Genomic DNA, 18,746 nt, shown 5'->3' with positions numbered 1-18,746 from the left:
AAAGGTTTCCACTAAAGCCACACAGTTCTAATAAAACTTGGAGCACCGTGCACATTACCCCTTTGCAGTGGGCCACTGATTCTTTGGCCTCAACAGTGGAACATCTCTGTGGTTTTAAAAAAATCTTTCCTTTCCAACTACCCATCTGTTCCTCTTACTCAGGGTCATGAAATTAACGAGTATGCACCTTTGTGAAGTCACTGCTATTTCTATAGGCGTTAATCCCGGGAGAATCAGCCACCGCCAGTGCTCCAGGCTACTTTGACATCTGACCCATGGGTTTTGTTTTTTCCTTTCCTTAATTCCGTCAAATATTAATAAAATATAGGCCCCCCCCCCTTTTTTGACAGCATAGCAAAACAAGGCTTTTTTGTTTGTTTTCTTAAAGTGTCTAGAAGCTCAGAGTTTCCAGGCATTCATTTATATATTCACTTCACTATGGGTTCTGACAAGTTATGTGTCAGGGCAGTGCAGGTGTGGGAAACTTTCAGCTCAACCCCAACTCTTGAAATAATAATAATAAAACAAAGGAAATGTAACCAGTTACTGGCAAAGTAAATTGCTTTTGGCTTAAACGTTCCTGTTTTTTTTCTACTGTGTTCTTCCTGTCATGACCGTCTCTCTTTTTTTATAACATTTATGCTCTTGGAAATACCACGAAGATAAACTGCTATAAAAGCTGGATTGACTCATCAGTTAACAACTCTTTCTTCTCATTTTGCAGAGAGGATTCTGTTGCCAAAGCAGCTCCATATTCTCTCGAGAAATTCTTTGTGAGCTTCCACTTAGAGATAGGACTAGCTCGTTGGTGGGGACTGCAATTAGGGGGATGGAAAACCAGGCATCATTTTCCTAAGAGTTTGACCCCCAGGGTCAATATCTAGAGGAAGTTGGCAGAGCGTTAACTCACTTGATTTGCAAGTTGTGCTACAGCCCTTGTGGGGCGTGTGTGTGTGTGTGTGTGTGTGTGTGTGTGTGTGTGTTTTAAGCACTAAACACAAGCCAGAAAACTAAACTCCTCTGACTGATGTATTAGGGACTGACAAACATGGTTCCATGTATAGTACACATTGCTGATAATACTTTGCATTTCTGTAATGCCTTTCCTCTGAGGATCTTAATTCTCTGGTATATTTTCTTTATAGACAATAATCTTAAAATACTCTGGCAAGTTTCAGCACGGAGTATTACTCTTGCTGGAAAAAAAAAATACCCTAATTTAGTTATCATTTACTGTGTTCTATTTTCAATGTTTCCCTTTTGACTATTTAGAAACTTCCTCTTTCACTACAACAAAAATAGGATGAGTGTTTTTAAAGTTATTAATGTATGAGTAAAAGATTTAGAAACCAAGCATGGCAGAAGGCTTGATCAAAGCCACTCCTGAAATTTATGGGTGTAATAAAAGAAAGGCATTTCACAGATAATCTCTTACAGAATTTCAGTTTTCAAATACTTGGGGAAAAAAAGAAAAGAAAAACAGAAGCTCTCAGCCCTCATTCTGGCTTTAACTTAAAGCCAAGGTTTTTATGTTAAAAATTCATAGATGATTCCCTGAAAGGTTTCTTCCCAGTCCGCACTATGCTCCGCACTCACTGCTGCACACCTGAGAGCGTGGGGCCTGGACGGCCGCTGTGCTGCTCAGAGTCTGTTAAGGGTCCAGTCTTTCTGCGAATTCGCAAAGCATTCACGACAGCATCGATTTAACAATTTTCAAGTTTACTTTGATTTTGTTTTGCCATAAACAATCTTCTACACCCAACAGGAATGTTTGGGAAGCAACCCCGTCGGCGGAGACACGAGCACCTGGGGCCACTGAGGAGCCTGCCTCCATCTGTGGGACCTTCCGACGTAAGCGATGACTTGGAAGCAAGACGCCAGGTAAGACAAAAACACAAACAACCCCCGCTGCAAGAGTGCTCTCATGTTCCACAATTGTTCTGCCAGTTGCCTTCGCAAGGGTCCTTTTCTTTCTCAAATAAAGAGAACAGTTGGGAGGGGTGAACCGAGGCAGGAGGAGCCACAGGCCCTCCCTCTCGGGTGCCCCCGGAGGGCCTAGCGCACTGCCACCCTGGAGGTCGAGCCGCCCTCCGCGTCCACGTTTGCCTCGGCCCAAGCCCTGGCCTGGCCTGGTCTGGACCACAAGCCCGGTCCCCTTCACCTCCTGTGAAGGCTGAGCAGTTGTGTTGTTAGAAAGAGGGGGGGGGGGCGGGGGGGGCTGAAAATGAAGCGGGCCTTACGTGGGGCCCAGCCACTTTGGCTCTTGGTCAGAATCACTGGGATCCCCACGAGTCACTAATGAGAGTGGAATGTCCCAGTGTGTTTGTCGTACCTGGACTGCTTGGGCAGCTTACGTCCAAACAGCCGTGGACTTCATTGACTGCTCAACAAACCATGTAAGTAAACACTCTTGTAATCCCTTCCAAAACATGCCCAGTCTTACTCACGCTTTGTTTCATACTTGTGAATGCTGGAGCGATTGTTAATGCCCCCGATCAAAGTTTTAGTAATTTCATTGGCATGTGATTTGCATAGCTATTTCCTGATCCGCCTTCTCTCTGCCCCGGAGGTCTTCATTTCTCAGAAACACTTAAAAACACAGATTATTTGACTTCTCCCCTCCCCCCACCCTATAAATGGAACTCGATTTGCTAGCTCATCTGTATTGCTAATTGGTTTGAAAGCATGTGACTCCACGCGTTCTTGCCATTAAAACACAGGCAAACCTCTTTCCCTCAGGTTTTCCCAGCAGTGACAGGCAGATTTCTATCTTTATTTCCCCTCTGTGTCTTGAAGAGGGAGAGAAATTTAAATGACCAAATGTTATCTATATATTATTCTGAAACAATGTAGTGAATTCCAAAGGAATGCAGAAATGTTCTAGAAGTGTATCATAGGCTTGTCTACAAGGGCCCTGGCAAAGAAGGTGATTAGAGACACATTTTTCACTACAACTTGCAGGATGGTGGGGGGGGGGGGGTGCGCATCGAGGTGTAGAGTGAGGAGAGGTTCTGGGTTTTCAGGAGACTGAGTGTCTCAGGAGAGAATTTTGGAAATAGGGCAGGAGATTGAAATCCATGCCCAACCTCCAAACTCTCAGCTTCCCTTTGGTTTGGTCTGGCTACTCACAGTAGCCGCCAGGGGGTCCGTTCTCAGAAAAGGCCTGTTAAGGGGACATAGGTGGCGGTCCGCAGTTGTTTCGAAAATGCTTATTTGTTTTTGAGGTGACAAGGTCTCCATATGTACCATGGCATCAGGAGCCGATGGATGACTCTTGCCTTAAAAGCCCAAATTTTACAATTGTGTCAAGAAACATCAGGGCAGGGTGGACACCTGAGGGCTTAGCTTGGCACACAGAGTACAGGTGGCAGTGCGGTCTAGGTGCTAATGCTGCACACAAAGTGTCTGATTTCTTTCCCCAGCCACAAGGTCTCGTCGTCACAAAGTCACAAGCCCAGCAAAATCAAAAACGGTCTCTAACAATGCCACGGGGGCTCACACTCCTACTTTCGCATCTACTCGTCTGCTCATTTCTCCTGCTGTTCTTCCCCCTGGATGTTGGGTACCCAGGGTCCATTTCCAGGCCCTGGGTCTCAGGCTCTTAATGGAGAAGATCGTGTGGGATCTTGAGGAAAAACTGCCTGAAAGCTATCAACTATTAGATGAAGTGCATCGTTTCAGTGTTTACTGTGTACTTTTAAAGATATTGAAATAACTTATGTTTCCATTTCTTGAAAACTATTCACTAAATACAGTTTTAGTCTTTGTTGGTATGCTTGTCTATAGTAAGAATAGAATGTTCATTTAAGGTACTTGTTTTTTTTTTTTTTTTTAAACAATTAGGCTATTTTAAGGATCTAGTCTGAAAATGCTTTCTGAGGACATTTGGATTTCTCTAATTTATGGAGTTTATAAAGATGGGACCTCTTAAACACAGAGAATTTTTGTCTCTCTTTTTTCTTTTTGTTACAATCAATAAACCCGCTCATTCTAGTCCATGATTGATATGTTCCATAGTGTTATATTGAACATGACAGCACAGAAGTGAAAGTTACATTTTTGTGCTGAATAGCCTTGCAAGGAGCAGCAAATATCAGAACAGTTTTTAAACTCACATAAACAGAACATTCTTGTTCAGACATTTCTCCAGGTTTGGAAATAAGATATTCCATTTTCAACATGGAGGATAATTGATTTGCTACATCTCTAAAGAAAACATTCCCTACTTGGAAATAAGTAAAAGAGACATTTGTGTGTGTGTGTGTGTGTGTGTGTGTGTGTGTGTGTTAACATGGAGGTATTTAACTTCTTACAGACTTTGGACTAACACGTTATGAGAGACGGTTCAGTTTTTCAAACACATACACATACGAAAAAGTAAAAGGTCATCAAGGAATAAGCTTCCAATCCCCCCTTTTTTTTAAGAGATCCCAAAAGGAGTTTGTACCTGAAGGGGATTTTTCACTTTCTTTTGCTTTTCTACCTTTCAGAAAGAATAATTTAAGGAGCCGGGCAGTCTCTTACCTAAAAGAAAAAGGATGACTGTTCTCGTTTGTCTGAAGCTCTTAGACATTTCTTTTGCTCAGGTAAAGCCCTCCCAGCCCTCGTTCCTTCTATGAGCTATGAGTGCCATCTCTGGGCTTCATTTGTTTGTGGCTACACACAGCCGCAGTACTGGCGAATGATTTCAGAAACTCGACTGTGACACCGTGGAAGTCCCTACCTGGTGGAGAATTGTGTGTACGTTGAAGCGGAGTGAAGTGAGGGTCCAGATTGAGAAGAGCAAGAGTCTGGGTTGTGTGTGGAGGGGCAGGGCAAGCTACAGCGCTCGGCTAGTGCAACTGAGTGTGTGCCACATTGTGGAGAAACATGGACAGATAACCATCAGATGAACAAAGAGAACACACACACACACAAGAGGTTAGAACTTCCTCCCATTTTTTTTCAGTGTAAGATAAAACATTTCTCTAACTGTTCAGAGCTGCTCTAACACGGTCCCTACTAGCCACGTGGGGCTATTGAGCCCTTGAAATACTTCTAAGTACAAAGCTAAGATGTGCCATAAGCATAAAACACACACTGGATTTCCAGAAGGAAATATAAAATGTAAACTATCTGATTAATAACACTTTATATTGATTACATATTGAAATGATATTTTGAATATACTGGATTAAGACACAGTATTATTATTATTATTTTAGATTTTTATTTATTTATTCATGAGAGACAGAGAGAGAGGCAGAGACACAGGCAGAGGGAGAAGCAGGCTCCATGCAGGGAGCCCGATGTGGGACTCGATCCCGGGGTCTCCAGGATCAGGCTCTGGGCCGAAGGCAACGCTAAACCGCTGAGCCACCCGGGCTGCCCAGTAAGACACATTATTAAGATCAATTCTACCTGTTTCTTTTTAACTTCTAAAATGTGGTTACTAGAAAATGTTAAGTTACATGTGGCTTTCTTTATCTTTCTCTTGGAGGATGCTGGTTTAGTCAACAATTCAAGGTTATGGTTACAGATATGTCCTCAAAACGTGTTAAAAAGTAGACAGAACACGATTAACATCTGAAGCTAGAATCATGGGCAAAAGTGATGATTCAAAGTCTCATTGAAATTTAAGATTTCCATTTATTGTTATACACAAGGATAGTCATGCATCGATGTTAGTATCTGAGAATTTTGCCAAAGCTGAGGTGTTTCCTTTGCAAAATTCAAATCTGGTAATCATTGACTCCAGGTTACTCAACGGCCCGATGAAGATATTATTTCATTAACTTCCTTAACTAAGATGTCAAAGCAAATGTTCAGCCTTGACAGGACACTTGGGGGGAAGAGGGGAAGAGACAGAGAAAAAGAGAGGCTGTCTAATTATTAATTTTACTAACTATTCTCTCCAGTTACCAACGTGGGTTGGGTATAATGTAAGCCATTTGCAAACTGAGTAAGAGAAAACAGACCTTGAGTGATTTGGGCTGGTTGGAAGGTAGAAGCTTCTTAACCACAAATTGTTGGATAAATTCATGGTCTGCCTGAGTTTACCTTTTTGGCGATTTGACTTGCAAGTAGGTAGAGAGATCGGATTGAGTGGGTCCTAAAGGCACCCAAGGGCATGGCCTTCCTGGCTTTGCCACGGTGCTTCAAGTCCCATGGTTTTATACAAAGGAAAGTGAGCTGATTCCCTAAAGACAAAGCACTCCAATGAGCCCCGAAAAGTTGATAGAACAAAAAGGTTTGAACTCAAGGGGGCATAGGAGGAGACACATTCTTTCCCCATTCATTCTTAGCACCAAAAGCCATTGGGGTGTCACTTTAAGAAGACAGCAGCTGCTCAGTGGCCACCTGGCCCAATGTCCCAGCCTCCCAAATAACTGGTCACAGTAGCTGAAATCAAAGCCTCTTCCTTCCACCCCCTCACCTTTTGATTCCCATGGCAGCAACAACAGGGAAACAGAACTAGAGGTTAACAGCTCTCCAAATACAACAGCCAATCAAAGGGCCACACATCCTCCTAGATTCTTTTATGGAGACCCTCCCTGGCCCCTCCTATTAGGGTTCCCATTGTAAAAATAAAAGAAGAGCAATGGTAGCAATGGAAATAAGCTTAGGAAATATTTTCTTTTCTTAGAAGGCAGAAGTTGCTATAGCATCGAAGGCAGTAACATGCAGAGAGATTAAGAGCAAATCCCTACAACGCCAACAAATTGTGCAGGGAATGTTACACATTGTACTTCGCAGTACTTATAACATTTTTAAAATGAAATTATTTGGCAGGTTCCACCTATAACTAGGCAAGCAGTCTGCACACCTCTGGGATGTTTCTGCTATCTAACTTTACCAGTATTTGTCTTTGTCCTCCAAACATTTTTTATAGCACATGGTATGCATATTTCAGCATCCAACATTATTAACTCATGACCAACTGACAGTTGATGGTTATCTAACACATGGGGTCTCCAAAAAGGGATCCTTATTTGGGCAAAAGCTTTTGTCTGCACCAGCCTGTCTATATTTCCCCTCAGAAGAACTTTATTTGGATTATTATTCGCTGTGAGTTGAAACTTGGGAGGCCGCATGTGTGGCAATTGGAAGGCGGGGAAAGAAATCCTTAGCAAGTTAAAACACTTAGCTGATATTAAAGCCATTTCTAGCTTTGTTAGCTTGAAAGTCAACTCTCGGTTGCCCTCTCGTGGTGAGTCTCTGTGATGGGATGGGAAGACCATAAAAAACCCAGAAACTAGGAGTTTAATCAAATACAGGTAAGCACTTCATTCTTGACAGACACAGTCACAAATCACAACCTTATGTTGTCGTATGTGTTTTAAAATTTACATTTAGCAGCCCTCCCATGCAGAGTAGGATGGAGGGGGAGGGACTGCTATGGCAGGGGGGCTTGTAAGATGGAAACGAGAACTTTGTCTTTCTGGCATATGATGACTTCACTATGTTTACTACCATAACTATTATATATATGCAGCAAATTGATTTTTATGAGATTTAGAAACTTCAAAAAACTCATGCCCACATTTTAAAAGTTCCTTCCTAACCAAAAATAGACTGATGTTCCAACTGGTTTGGAATTATAGGAACCAAGGAAAGAAGTCTGAATAATTTCCTAATATGGAAGAAAATCATTTTTTAAAAAAATAAGGAGCAGTTTATTTGTTTTTGACAATAGGCAACATATGGAAACTTGCCATTTATAGAGCTAAGTGTAGGTGCACAATTTCATTCATAGCCTCTAAAAATAAAATTTTACAAAAATCTGAACTGCCAATGTAATAATTGGTTACTCCATTTGGTATTTAATTTTAATTTTTAAAAACATCATTTAAAATTTCTGCTGTACGCCTTTCGACAATTTCCTGCCCGACAGGCCCATCCCCAAAAAGCAAACAGACCTGGTATTAAAACAGACTGAGCAGCTTAAGAAAAAGCTGGGGGCAAAGTACATGAGCACATAAACTATTTTTTGTCATATTACCAGCAAATGTACCATTTCCTTCTTTATGTGCCTTTCCTTTCAGATAAAGGCCGCTCCTCCATTCTGCTTTCACAAACATGCTCTGTATTTTTAATATGAGTTTATTATGAGTTTAATACGAGTTTAGGGGCAGATTAATCTCAGCTTGGCTTTTCTACTCACACGTGGAAGTTCAGTTTTGCAACAACAGTTGTTTGGTTTTGTCTTTGAATTAGTAAAGTTCTTAAAGTAATTTTACTAGAAAATTAAACAGCTGTGAGTTCTTTAGCAAACATGATGATTCTTGTTCTCTGCACTATTGTGCAAGCTGAAATACCCTTTCCTTCATGTCTTTCTATTCCAAATGAATTCCCTAGTTAGCCTTGTTTAGCTTTAAACAACAACCAAAAAAATAATAAAGAAGGGAGTGGGATTTGCCGACCTTGGAGGCTCATGAGAATTTAAGCGTGGGGCGTTCATACAAGGTGCACACTCCAAAGAGCTTTTGTTTCATGCCTATTACAGAATGGAAAATTATATTCTGCCCTGATATAAAGCTAATCCTGATCTCCAACGAGGCTGCCTGCAAACACACTTCTGTGGAGCAAGGCACTTTGTGCCTATTTTGCAGATGAGAAAACTGAAACACGATAAATGGTAAGGAGGCGAGAAACGAAGACATTCATAGAGGCTGGAATTAAATTTAGAATTTGACTCCTAGCCCAGGACTCTAACCACGTGAGGGCTCTGACTCTTTGGAATCAACAGAAGAGCAATTTTAAAACATTCTTTTGACATTATTAACCACAGCCTCGGGGCTCGGGGAAGTGGGGGTGGGGGGCGGGGCCTAGAAACAATGCAGAGCTGCTAGGTGACAGCCTCTTGCAACAGCACTGACAAAATGGGTTACTTGATCCATAGGGCCATATATTCTAGCAATGTTCAGAGGCTTAATGATTCCCTTTATATCTTAGAAAAGAAAAAAAGAAAAAAAAATCAAAACCTAGATCCAAGGGCTGGGGTAGAGGATCTCCTCGAATACAGAGCCAGAGAATCATTACAAGACATGCAGTACAGAGAGCGCCTCTTGGCTTTTCAAACGACTTCACTGCTAGGAGTTGGTGAATCCACAGGTGTCGTGACGGTAGGATTCTTCCTCTGAGTAACTTATAAAATGCTTTAACTCCAGACTTTAAGAAGATCCTTAGCTACCACTAGTCCAAACTCTTATTTTACACACCAGAAAAGGGAGGCCCAGAGAGTGTGCGATTTCGCCCGCAGTCACCCAGCTAGTGGCAGAGCCGCGGGAGACACTGGTGCCTGTGGGCCGCACGGGATCAGCAGCAGCAGCAGCGCCTTGGCAGCAGATGGTGTTTCAATGGGCCCTGAATACCTCCTCTTGGGTCTCTGTGGGGTGAGCTCTCTCATCCCAAGACCACATTACTAAAACACACTTTCCAAGGAACTGCAATTAATAAAGTCAAATGGGAGCTGACAAGGACATTCCCACTGTGTCCAAATGCCAAAACATACAACTGAGAAAGCTCACTTGGAGCGCACGGCCTGTGGGTCCTCCTGGCGAAACTTCTGTGCACCACATAGAAAGTGTGCTCAGACCCAAACGGGAGGGACTAGGAGGCGTGCACGCGGGACGCCACGGGGCAGTCCTCCAGCACTGGCATCAGCGCCTGCCACCTGCTTGCTGTCGCTGGGCTGTGCTGAGAAACGAAGGGGCCCTCCTCGGATGAGGGGCGGCCTTGGGCACTCAGGACCTGGGCGCCGGGGGAATGGACCACAGCAGACCCTGCTTTGGACTGGCCTTGTTCTCATCCAACAATAACGGATGCTTTGGGGGGCACAAGCACCGCTCATGGCTTTACCCCCACAGGCCCATGCTCACAAGCTTCCCTCTGATAATACCCTTCCTTTTTCACCTTTGTCCCTCCTGTCCCAACTCTTACTTTTCCTCCTAGGCTGACACTGGCCACCACACCCCCTTCAAAAAGCTCCCTCATTCCCCTCATCTCCAGCTGGAGGGGGAACTCTGTAGCTTCTCTAGCATGCATGCCTCTATCCTAGCTCCTATCTTCCCACTTTGAAATTGGACGTGTCCCCCTCACCAGACTCTGTCTTGTGCTCAACAGAGTAGGTGCTCCATAAATGTTTACTGAACCAGTGACTCTCTCCTACCATATTTTGAAAGTACTGCCTGGGAAGGGTCTAACAAATGTTTATTAAACTGCCCCAACCGCTGATCCCACCGGAGGAAATAAACACCTCTGAAGAGGGCAAGGGGGCTAGGTTGTCCTTGGTGGCTCACCTTCCTGCCTGTAGCACTTTCTGTTGGCCAAAATTACAATTAGTGAAGAGAAAGAGTGTATCCCCACATGTTAATTCCCACTCTGAAACTGTGAGGCCTGACTACTGCCAATCACTTTAAATGCTTAACAGAAATCTGCCCTGTCTGTGAATCTATAAATCTGACCTGGTTTGCCAAGACCCTCCAACCTGCAGAGACGCTGGCTCTCCTGGAGAACCCTAAACAGGGAAAAAGTCAGTGACACCTAAGAGAAATTAAGTTCCCTGGGGAAGATAAGATGGCAGGCTGCCTAGTGAGAATTACTTCTTAAGGGTCCCCATCCCTGTGCAGCTGCCTAAAAAAAATGTGCCTACAGACTAAAGTCTCAGCAGATCTATAATGTAGAGATTAAATTTAAATTCCAATAAAGATTTTTAACAAAGGGATCGATAAGATAGGAGATTGATCTTCAGTTAAAAGTTCCCAGTAATGGGATAGTCTAAAAATTTCATAAATAATGCTTTTATCTTGATTGCAAAATAATCCCCTGCCACAAAAACAAGGCGAATCAAGGTAGGAAATTGTTCAGCGGGAATTAAAATGTCACACTTTACACAGAATAAACCATTGCAATCACCAGGAAAACACACATTGCAAATGTGTTAACACAAAATTACATACATCACTTAATTATATAAGCGCATAGCTCCGAGTAACCCATTAGCTAAACATGTCGGGCTGCAGTTGAATATATACATGCAATATTTTTAGCACAGAGGGGATGTAACTATGTCAGGCCTGGCACCATAAAGCCCGAGATGGCAAGTGCTATTAAACTGAGATGCAATCATGTTGAAAAGGAAACATGAACAAACAGCAGACAATTGAGAAGAAAATACAGTGAGCTTGTGTTCTACTACATGTGCTTCCAAAACCTTATATAACTATTCATTGTCTATTTCATCTGGCTTGCATCCCGGGTTTGTTCTATGCTATACTAATTTTATAATAATAAACTGCTACACCAGTTTTATGAAATCACGCACTCAGAGAGGTTGCAGATGACATTACATCTGATTATCTTCACCAGCAAAGGACACTGTTCTGAAATTAAACACAGTCTCATGCAAAATCATCCACTTTGTTTAAAATGTCCCCTAGAGTTCGCTTCTGAAAAAGCCATAAAGCATCTCCCCTTTCATCTCCAAAACACTGGTGAAGGTGGTAAAACTGCTGCTGGATCTCCAAGTCTCACAAGGAAGTCAAGAGGGTGCAGACTTTGAAAACAGAGCTGTTCATTTACTTCACAGACCAGGCAACCGGTATGATCCCAGGCAAGTCATCATTTCTCTCTGGGGGTGGGTTTGCCCATGTATCAAAACGGGATTGTATCTCTCTCTTGAAAGATTATGAATGGTGGAGAAAGACTACGAAAGAGATGAAATGAGACAACATGCCTGGCACATTATTTGGTACCCAGAAGACACTAATAAATGGTAGATGCCATTATTATTGCTATTACAGGCATGGACACGAGGGAATAGTACAACACTTTAAACATTTCAAGAGGCCAGTGGTTCTCTGGTGGGAGAGGTATTGACACTCTGGAACTACCTGAACCTTCGACACAGAGATAATCACCTCATAGAACCCAGGAAGAAAGAATAAGTAGAATGAAAGCTCGAGGATCATTTGACACAAGCACCTGGTATACCTCCTTGGAGGCTAACTGTCGTCTACTCTGGCAGAGCCTTTCAACATAGAGGCAATAAGTAGGTTGTTAAAGGGGAGAACATGTCTTGGTAATAATTGATTATAAGTTTTAGACCACTTTAAATCTCCAAACAAAAAGCAAAGAAAGAAAATTGCCACACAGTAAAGTGTTACCTAAATAGGATTTAAAAAACACATTAAAATGAAAAGAAAAAAGCAGACAATGTTAAGTATCTTCATTCTCTAGAATTGTTGAATATTCCTGAGGCCCCCAGGATCATTGGAATCCCCTCTACCTTGGAATCACCACACAGAGAACTATGCACATGGTAGGAGCTCAATAAATAGACAATCAATTGAATGGAATTGCATATGGTAGGCCAAGGAGAAAAGCAACCTAGTGTCCACAGATGTCCCAGTATAGGCAAATCTATGAGAAGGCTGAAACCCAGAAAAAGTACAAGGCTTTCCTCTGGGTTTTTATAAGAACATTTCTACGAATCAAATCTCACTTTAACAAGGCCATTAGGTGGCAAAAGAGAAGAGGAAACTCCATCTATATGGAAGTCATGGAAGGTCACTTAGGAGGAAAAAAAGGAGTCATTTAAGAAACATTTTAAATGCCTTGTTTTGTTTTGTTTCTCACATCCACTATTTGTTGACTCATAAATATTTGTTGCATTGCCATCACATGCCTGACCCTGTGCTAGTCCAGTTGGGGATAAAACAGAGAAAATAACACAGTTCCTGACTTAACGAGTTCACATTTTCATGGAATTGAATAAGTATACCCCTCAGCAGGAGTATTTTCTCATCTATAGCATTAGGGGTTTATTAGACAAGACTGATACACAGACCAAATCTGCCTGGTGCCATAGGTTATTTAGCTTGTACAGGGTTTTTTTGTTTTGTTTTGTTTTTTGTTTTTTGTTTATCACTGTCATTAATCTAAAATCTGAGATTTTCACATAAAAATCAGTGTGTCTGGCTTTTAAAGAGTTGAGAGCTCTGACAACACTGAGCTCATGTTCCTGCAATACAGCAGAAGACTGGAGCTAAAAGCAACTGCTCCTTTAGACAGAGCCTGGGTAACCCACAGCTTCCTGATTTCTTACAGGCCTCACCTGCCCTTCTCCTTCTGAGCTCCCTGCTGACACCTCTGAGTACCTGAGTTTGTGACCTCTGATCTGGAAGCTCACTTAGATTTTCAAATAAAGTATGATCGTGAGAGCCAGCCAATGGTATAAATCAGTAATCTGCAGAAAAGAGGCAGTTCCCTGATAACCCATGTTCTATATCTAGTGGTCTCAGTCCAAAGGTTACAAGATCCTAAAGTAGGTTACCAGAGGAGGTGCTATCATCCTTCTTCTTAGGGGCTTTCCAAAACTTCATTATCTCCACATGGATTTGGGATTGTGTAGAAAGCAGTCCTGCCTAAAGGCAGAAAAGCATATCAAGCTTCATTTTTTTTTAAAAACATATTCCCCCTTTGCATGTGTCCAAGATGAATAGGACATTTCAGTGGGTCTCCAAGGATGCCAGACCAGATCTCATTACTCTGAAAGATGCATGGCCTGATTCCTGGGGGATCTACTTTGAAATCCAGTCATCTCAGCTGCAACTCAAACTGTATTCACTCTTCATTCATTTTTAGACCCTTTGCGCTCCAAAAATGCTTCTTGATGGTTGCTAGGCAACTATTGTTGAATACATGCAAGAGGCATTAATTGTGTGAACACTTTCAAAAACAGGGGGAAAACTGTTTAAAACTGAGGACACTGCCATACCTAAAATAAAACATTTCCTCCTTAGGTAGCTGTCCTGGCTTCTGTATGTCAGGGGGTAAGATGATTCACCATAAATTTCTCCCCTACTGACTCTGAATCTCCCATCATCCCTCCACAACCCCTCACTCAAAGATGTAAATCGCCTCCTCTTCAAATCTCACTCCCAGGATAACTGGGACTTATCTTATTAAATATTCTCTGCTTTCCTGTTGTGTGGTTCCTCACTGACCACATTTTTCCTGACATGTGTATTTCATACTTGCATATCCTCGGGGCAGGATAACTTGTGTCTCGTCACTTATTACATCTAGCTTTAGAACCCACTAAACTTATCATATAGCGATCGTCTCTTTCTCTGACCCAAATGGAAACAGCAAGAACTCTTCTATTTTCCACATCAAAGACTATGCTTTCCGCTGATGCCAAATGCTCTGTGCTTCTTACCAGTAAATGCAGACTTCATTTTATAGTGTATTTTCCCTGCACTTTTTTTTTTGACATTCCAATGTCATGATCAAGCTACAAAGACATAGTCTTCCATAAATTGAGTCAAACGTCTAAACTAAACAAAGGTAGAACTAACTTGTGGCAATGTGATCTCTCCCTTTTTGTTGAATATTAAGTGAAGAAAAAGAATTTTCCATCAGAGTCCTAAGGGCCAACTAGGCTAATTACATACTCTTTCCACTATATGGTTCACATGGGTAACTTAGTTTCATCATCTGCAAAATGGAGAAAATGATTCAGGGCTCAGAATAATGCCTGGCACATAGTAAATGGCATATAAGCAGCACTGGCAGCAATACTACTACTACTACTATTATTATTATCATTTCTGGGCCTTCGATTGTTCTTCCTACCATTTCTTGGCCATATAGTCTCATCTTGGTTAATTCCAATCAAGGATTACATCTTCCCTATGAAATAATGTTTTAAAATATTTATTTATTTATTTGAGAGAGAGCAGGCATGCTCACACATGCTTGAGTAAGTGGGGGGAGGAGTAGTGAAGGAAGGATAAGGGATAAGCAGACTCCCTGGTGAGCCTGGAGCCTGAGGAGGGGCTCAACAGAAGTTGTTATCAGAGATAAAATTGTATTAAATAACAAATATGATACTACACTTTCAGGTTGACTTTTGGAAATCCACAGAGATAAAGAGAGGGCATGGAGCACCTGGAATGGACAGAAGTCTTCATGGCACGTGCAAGCGTAGAATGCTTATGGGGGTAGGAAGAGGATGAAAAGAGACACAAGAACATCATGGCTCTGGAAGATTCTGGAGAGATCAATCCTAGGCCTCTCTGTGTCCCTACTGCCACCTCAAACTATCCCACAAGTAGAGAGCAGAGGCTAGCAGATCCCCCTCGACTTGGAGGTGAGTTGTGGTACACACTGTCGATCTCTAGCAAGTGTTCCATGCTCTGCACTGTGCTAAGAGCTTTAGGTGTAGTACTTCACTTAATCCTCATATGATATCCCCTGGAGGTGGGTAATATCACCAACACCAGTTTAAAGATGGGGAAACTGAAGCTTAGAGAGGTGAAGGAGTTGCGCGGGAGCACAAGGGTAGTATGTAGTGGTGAGTGGAGACTGAGACCTGGACCCATGTGGCATAAGAGTTGGGCTTCTTGGCGTGCTCCTGCCTCTGCACAGCAGCCGGCTCAAAGATCTATTGGGGGGGGCGGGGGTAAACTCTGTTCCCTCAGACGGGAGGTCCAGGGGGAGAAGCTGCTAAGTGCTTGCAGTGACAACTGGCACGCACTTAACACACGCTTGCTCACTCAGGACTGTACGCTGGTGCTTTGGTGCTTATGTAACTGCTTCAAACTAAGAAAGAAGCAAGCCCGAGCTCGTTCATGTCTCTCCCTGTCCCACACGTTATTAAAGGAAACTCCTCTCATTCCTAGCTAAGGTAAATAGAATACCACAGCTAAGAATTGTTTTCACCAAATATTTTTTGAGCACCAATTAGCCTCGTGAGGGTCACCAAAGAAACGTGAAACCCATTTCTTGCTTTCTAGGCAAGCGGAACTGAGTTGGTCTGTTGGGAGTCAGAAGTGGCATAAGCCTTCCACATTCACTGGCCACCTAGGATACGGGAGGCTACTTCCTGGGGACACAGGGTTTTCCCAAGACTTCCCTTGGCCTTGCTCTCACAAAGCTGAAGCTCCAGGAAAGGGGATGGGTAGGTGCTGTCCACAAGCAAGAGTAGAAGCGCTGGGAACAGGGCGGGGTGCTCAAGTCCTGGGAGCACCTGGCAAGACCTCTTTGAGTAAGTGATGTTTAAGCTAAGGCCAGCAGGACTGGGGAAGTTTGCCAGTTTGAGGGGTGAAATGACAATGAGAATATCTTTTCCAGAAAAGACATATACGAAGACAGAGACATAGTCAACGGAGAGGACAGCAAGTTGAAGAACCCGAGAAAGTCCCAGACTGCTGGCAGTATAGACCACCACTGGGGGTGGGGTAGGGGGAGGGGTGCGAGGGGATGCTGTCCTCTGACCAGACACCACCAGACAAATGCATCACTGTGGTGAAGACTTTCTATGCTGCGGGCTTTAGCGACACACAGAGGGATTCAAGGAGGTGAGTGTAGGACTTGTGGCAGGATGGCCCAATGGCTAGGCAGGCAGGATTAGGAGAGACGGAGGGAGGAAGAGGGGACACACACACCCTGTTTTTTTTCCCCTGCTCTTTCATTCCATATCAGGAACACAGGGGAAGACCAACCTGGCCGCTCGCCCTGCCCAGAGCCTTCCTGCCCCAGCACCCTGTCTCCGTGACAGGGCTCTACATTTGTACATGTCATGCTGGGTGATAAAGGACTCACAATGACTCCTTTCATTCCCCACCAGCCCCTGTTCGGCTCCTTCTGCAGGTTGAGGGTGACTGCTGTAATATGTGATTCTTAATTTATTCATTTTCAGCTAGCAAATAATTTTTTAATTAGCCTGCTCTTTATTAAGGACATGGAGCCAGTTATTAACTAGGTGCATCTTTCGGTCTTTAAAAAAAGTGGATAAGGCGTAATCAATCTGTGATGTTTAGGGGTTTAATTGGTATTAGTCAACATCTTTAGAGCAAATCTCGTCAAGTTCCATTTTTAAGCCCTGACTCAACTGACAATCCCACAAGGCAGCAGGGAAGAGTGGGATTAATATATTAGTCACTTGTAAAACTTGCCAGTCCCTCAATTACCTTAGTTCCAGTAAAATATTCAAGGGAATAATCAAAATTTAAAAAAAGAATAAATATCTTCCCCTCTCCTACTAAATCTGAGAAGAAGGATTCACTTAGCACTTAAATGCTATTTAAATACTTAAAGACAATACTTAAATACTAAGTGTCTGTTTAATTCAGGGGTGCCCCCACTAGCATGAGAGCGCCTCTGAGGTCAGCTCTATGTTGTGTTCTTTATATGGTACTAGCTCTGTATCCTCACACGGGGCAACAGGCAATCACGGAGTTGACCATCAAAGCATGTTTGCTGGACACAGGAGTAAATGAACAAACTGTTCACACTGCAAGTATGTAATGTGGGAAAGTGGGGATCAAAACAACCACATGTGCTCCCAGAGAGACAGAGAAGGCCTTCAAATCACCCCATTTGGCAGACCTGCCCTGGCCAGTTGTTCTGTATGGTTCTGTTTCTGACAACAAGGATTGGGTATAATTACTCAGCATGAGACTGACTTCGCTTATGGAAAAGCCATTTAGGCTCTGAAAGGAGTGAGAAGGAGGGAAAGGAGTGTCATCATCACCTTCTTGGAAAGCCAGACCTTTAGCAGCCACTTAGTTATTCCTTTGTAATCCTTCCTGAGGCACATGTCAGAATTTGCGCGACCAAGGTCTTTGGTGTGTCTTTGCCACGTACAAACACCTCTTGAGCATCCACTTAATGAGAGTCATTAGAGACTATAGTTATCAAAATTTTTTAGAAGTCCTTCCAATTTGCCAAAGTTAAAAATGCAAATGTACTTTTCCTTTGCTGCAGTCCCAGTGGCCCCGGGTCAGCCTACTTGGAATGATCTGCTTGATGATACACAGGAAACTTGAAGGACTTCTGCTAATATAGGCACCGCAATTTGGTCACGAGTTACACCTACGCTTCTCAACTCACAGTGACTTGATCAAGCTGATTTGTATTTAACAGGTTTTTCCAATGACACCTCTCTTGTCCTATCTAGCAGCTGTTGCAGAAGTACACGAACAATCGATCATCCAGCTAATTTCAAGGCAATAGATGCCGATTGTGGATACAGTAGCAAGACCACAAGTGCAAATGCCCACTCTTGCTACAGGGAAATGTATAACAAGGAAAGGCAGACAGACAAATCCATGTCACCTTTCCCCAAAGCCATTGGAAATGACCCAAAGTCTTCCCCACTCCAAACTCTCTTTTAAGACACCCATATATGTCTGCTCAAAATAATGTCACTAAATTCTTTTTCTAAAAAGATTTTATTTATATATTTATTTGAGAGAGAGAGTGAGAGAGCACAAGCACTGGGAGTGGCAGAGAGAGAAGCAGATTCCCTGCCAAGCAGGGAGCCCTCTGCGACACCCCCCCCCCCCCCGTTCTATCTCGGGACCCCGGGATCATGACCTGAGCCGAAGGCAGCCACTTAACCAACTGAACCACCCAGGCGGCCCTGTCACTAAATTCTATGTCCAAGATCAAGAGGTTCCTTTACTGTGAGCTTCGTTCCAGCAAAAAAGAAGGCACAAATGAATCACGAAGATGTATGATAAAAAACTGTGTGGAAAACACTGTGATAGATGACACATCTCATTAAATATAATTTTATGTGATCGGTTACTGTATTGCCCTGTTTAATTGATTTATATACACTTTAGGAAGCTTTTTACTATTCAGAATGTAATTATATACTTTATAATTGGGTACATAGTTGATTAATTGCAATGTTGATGGTCATTTCTATTAAAAGCTGGATATCAGGCCCACGGTCAGAAATCTACTCTCCC

General features: G+C 42.8%; 1 protein-coding gene and 1 long non-coding RNA gene across 3 annotated transcripts in view; both read right to left on the bottom strand.

The window, feature by feature from the left end:
- ARID5B (AT-rich interaction domain 5B) overlaps positions 1-18,746 on the bottom strand; it is a 178,278-nt gene that overhangs the window by 47,954 nt on the left and 111,578 nt on the right. The gene's annotated exons all lie outside the window — the stretch shown is intronic.
- Positions 1,703-2,720, bottom strand: LOC118354466 (uncharacterized). 2 transcript variants are annotated; one of them, XR_004814987.1, is made up of 2 exons: positions 2,333-2,720; positions 1,703-1,969 (listed from the first exon to the last, which is right to left on the bottom strand). It is a non-coding gene; the product is annotated as an uncharacterized LOC118354466 (long non-coding RNA). The 2 variants fall into 2 exon arrangements; XR_007410118.1 differs by having other exon boundaries at positions 2,448-2,720.

The sequence above is a fragment of the Canis lupus genome, chromosome 4 (genome assembly GCF_003254725.2).
Source record: "Canis lupus dingo isolate Sandy chromosome 4, ASM325472v2, whole genome shotgun sequence".
Lineage (NCBI taxonomy): Eukaryota > Metazoa > Chordata > Mammalia > Carnivora > Canidae > Canis > Canis lupus.
The sequence above is the reverse complement of the archived record's forward strand: the minus strand, read 5'-3'. Positions and strand labels throughout refer to the sequence as shown.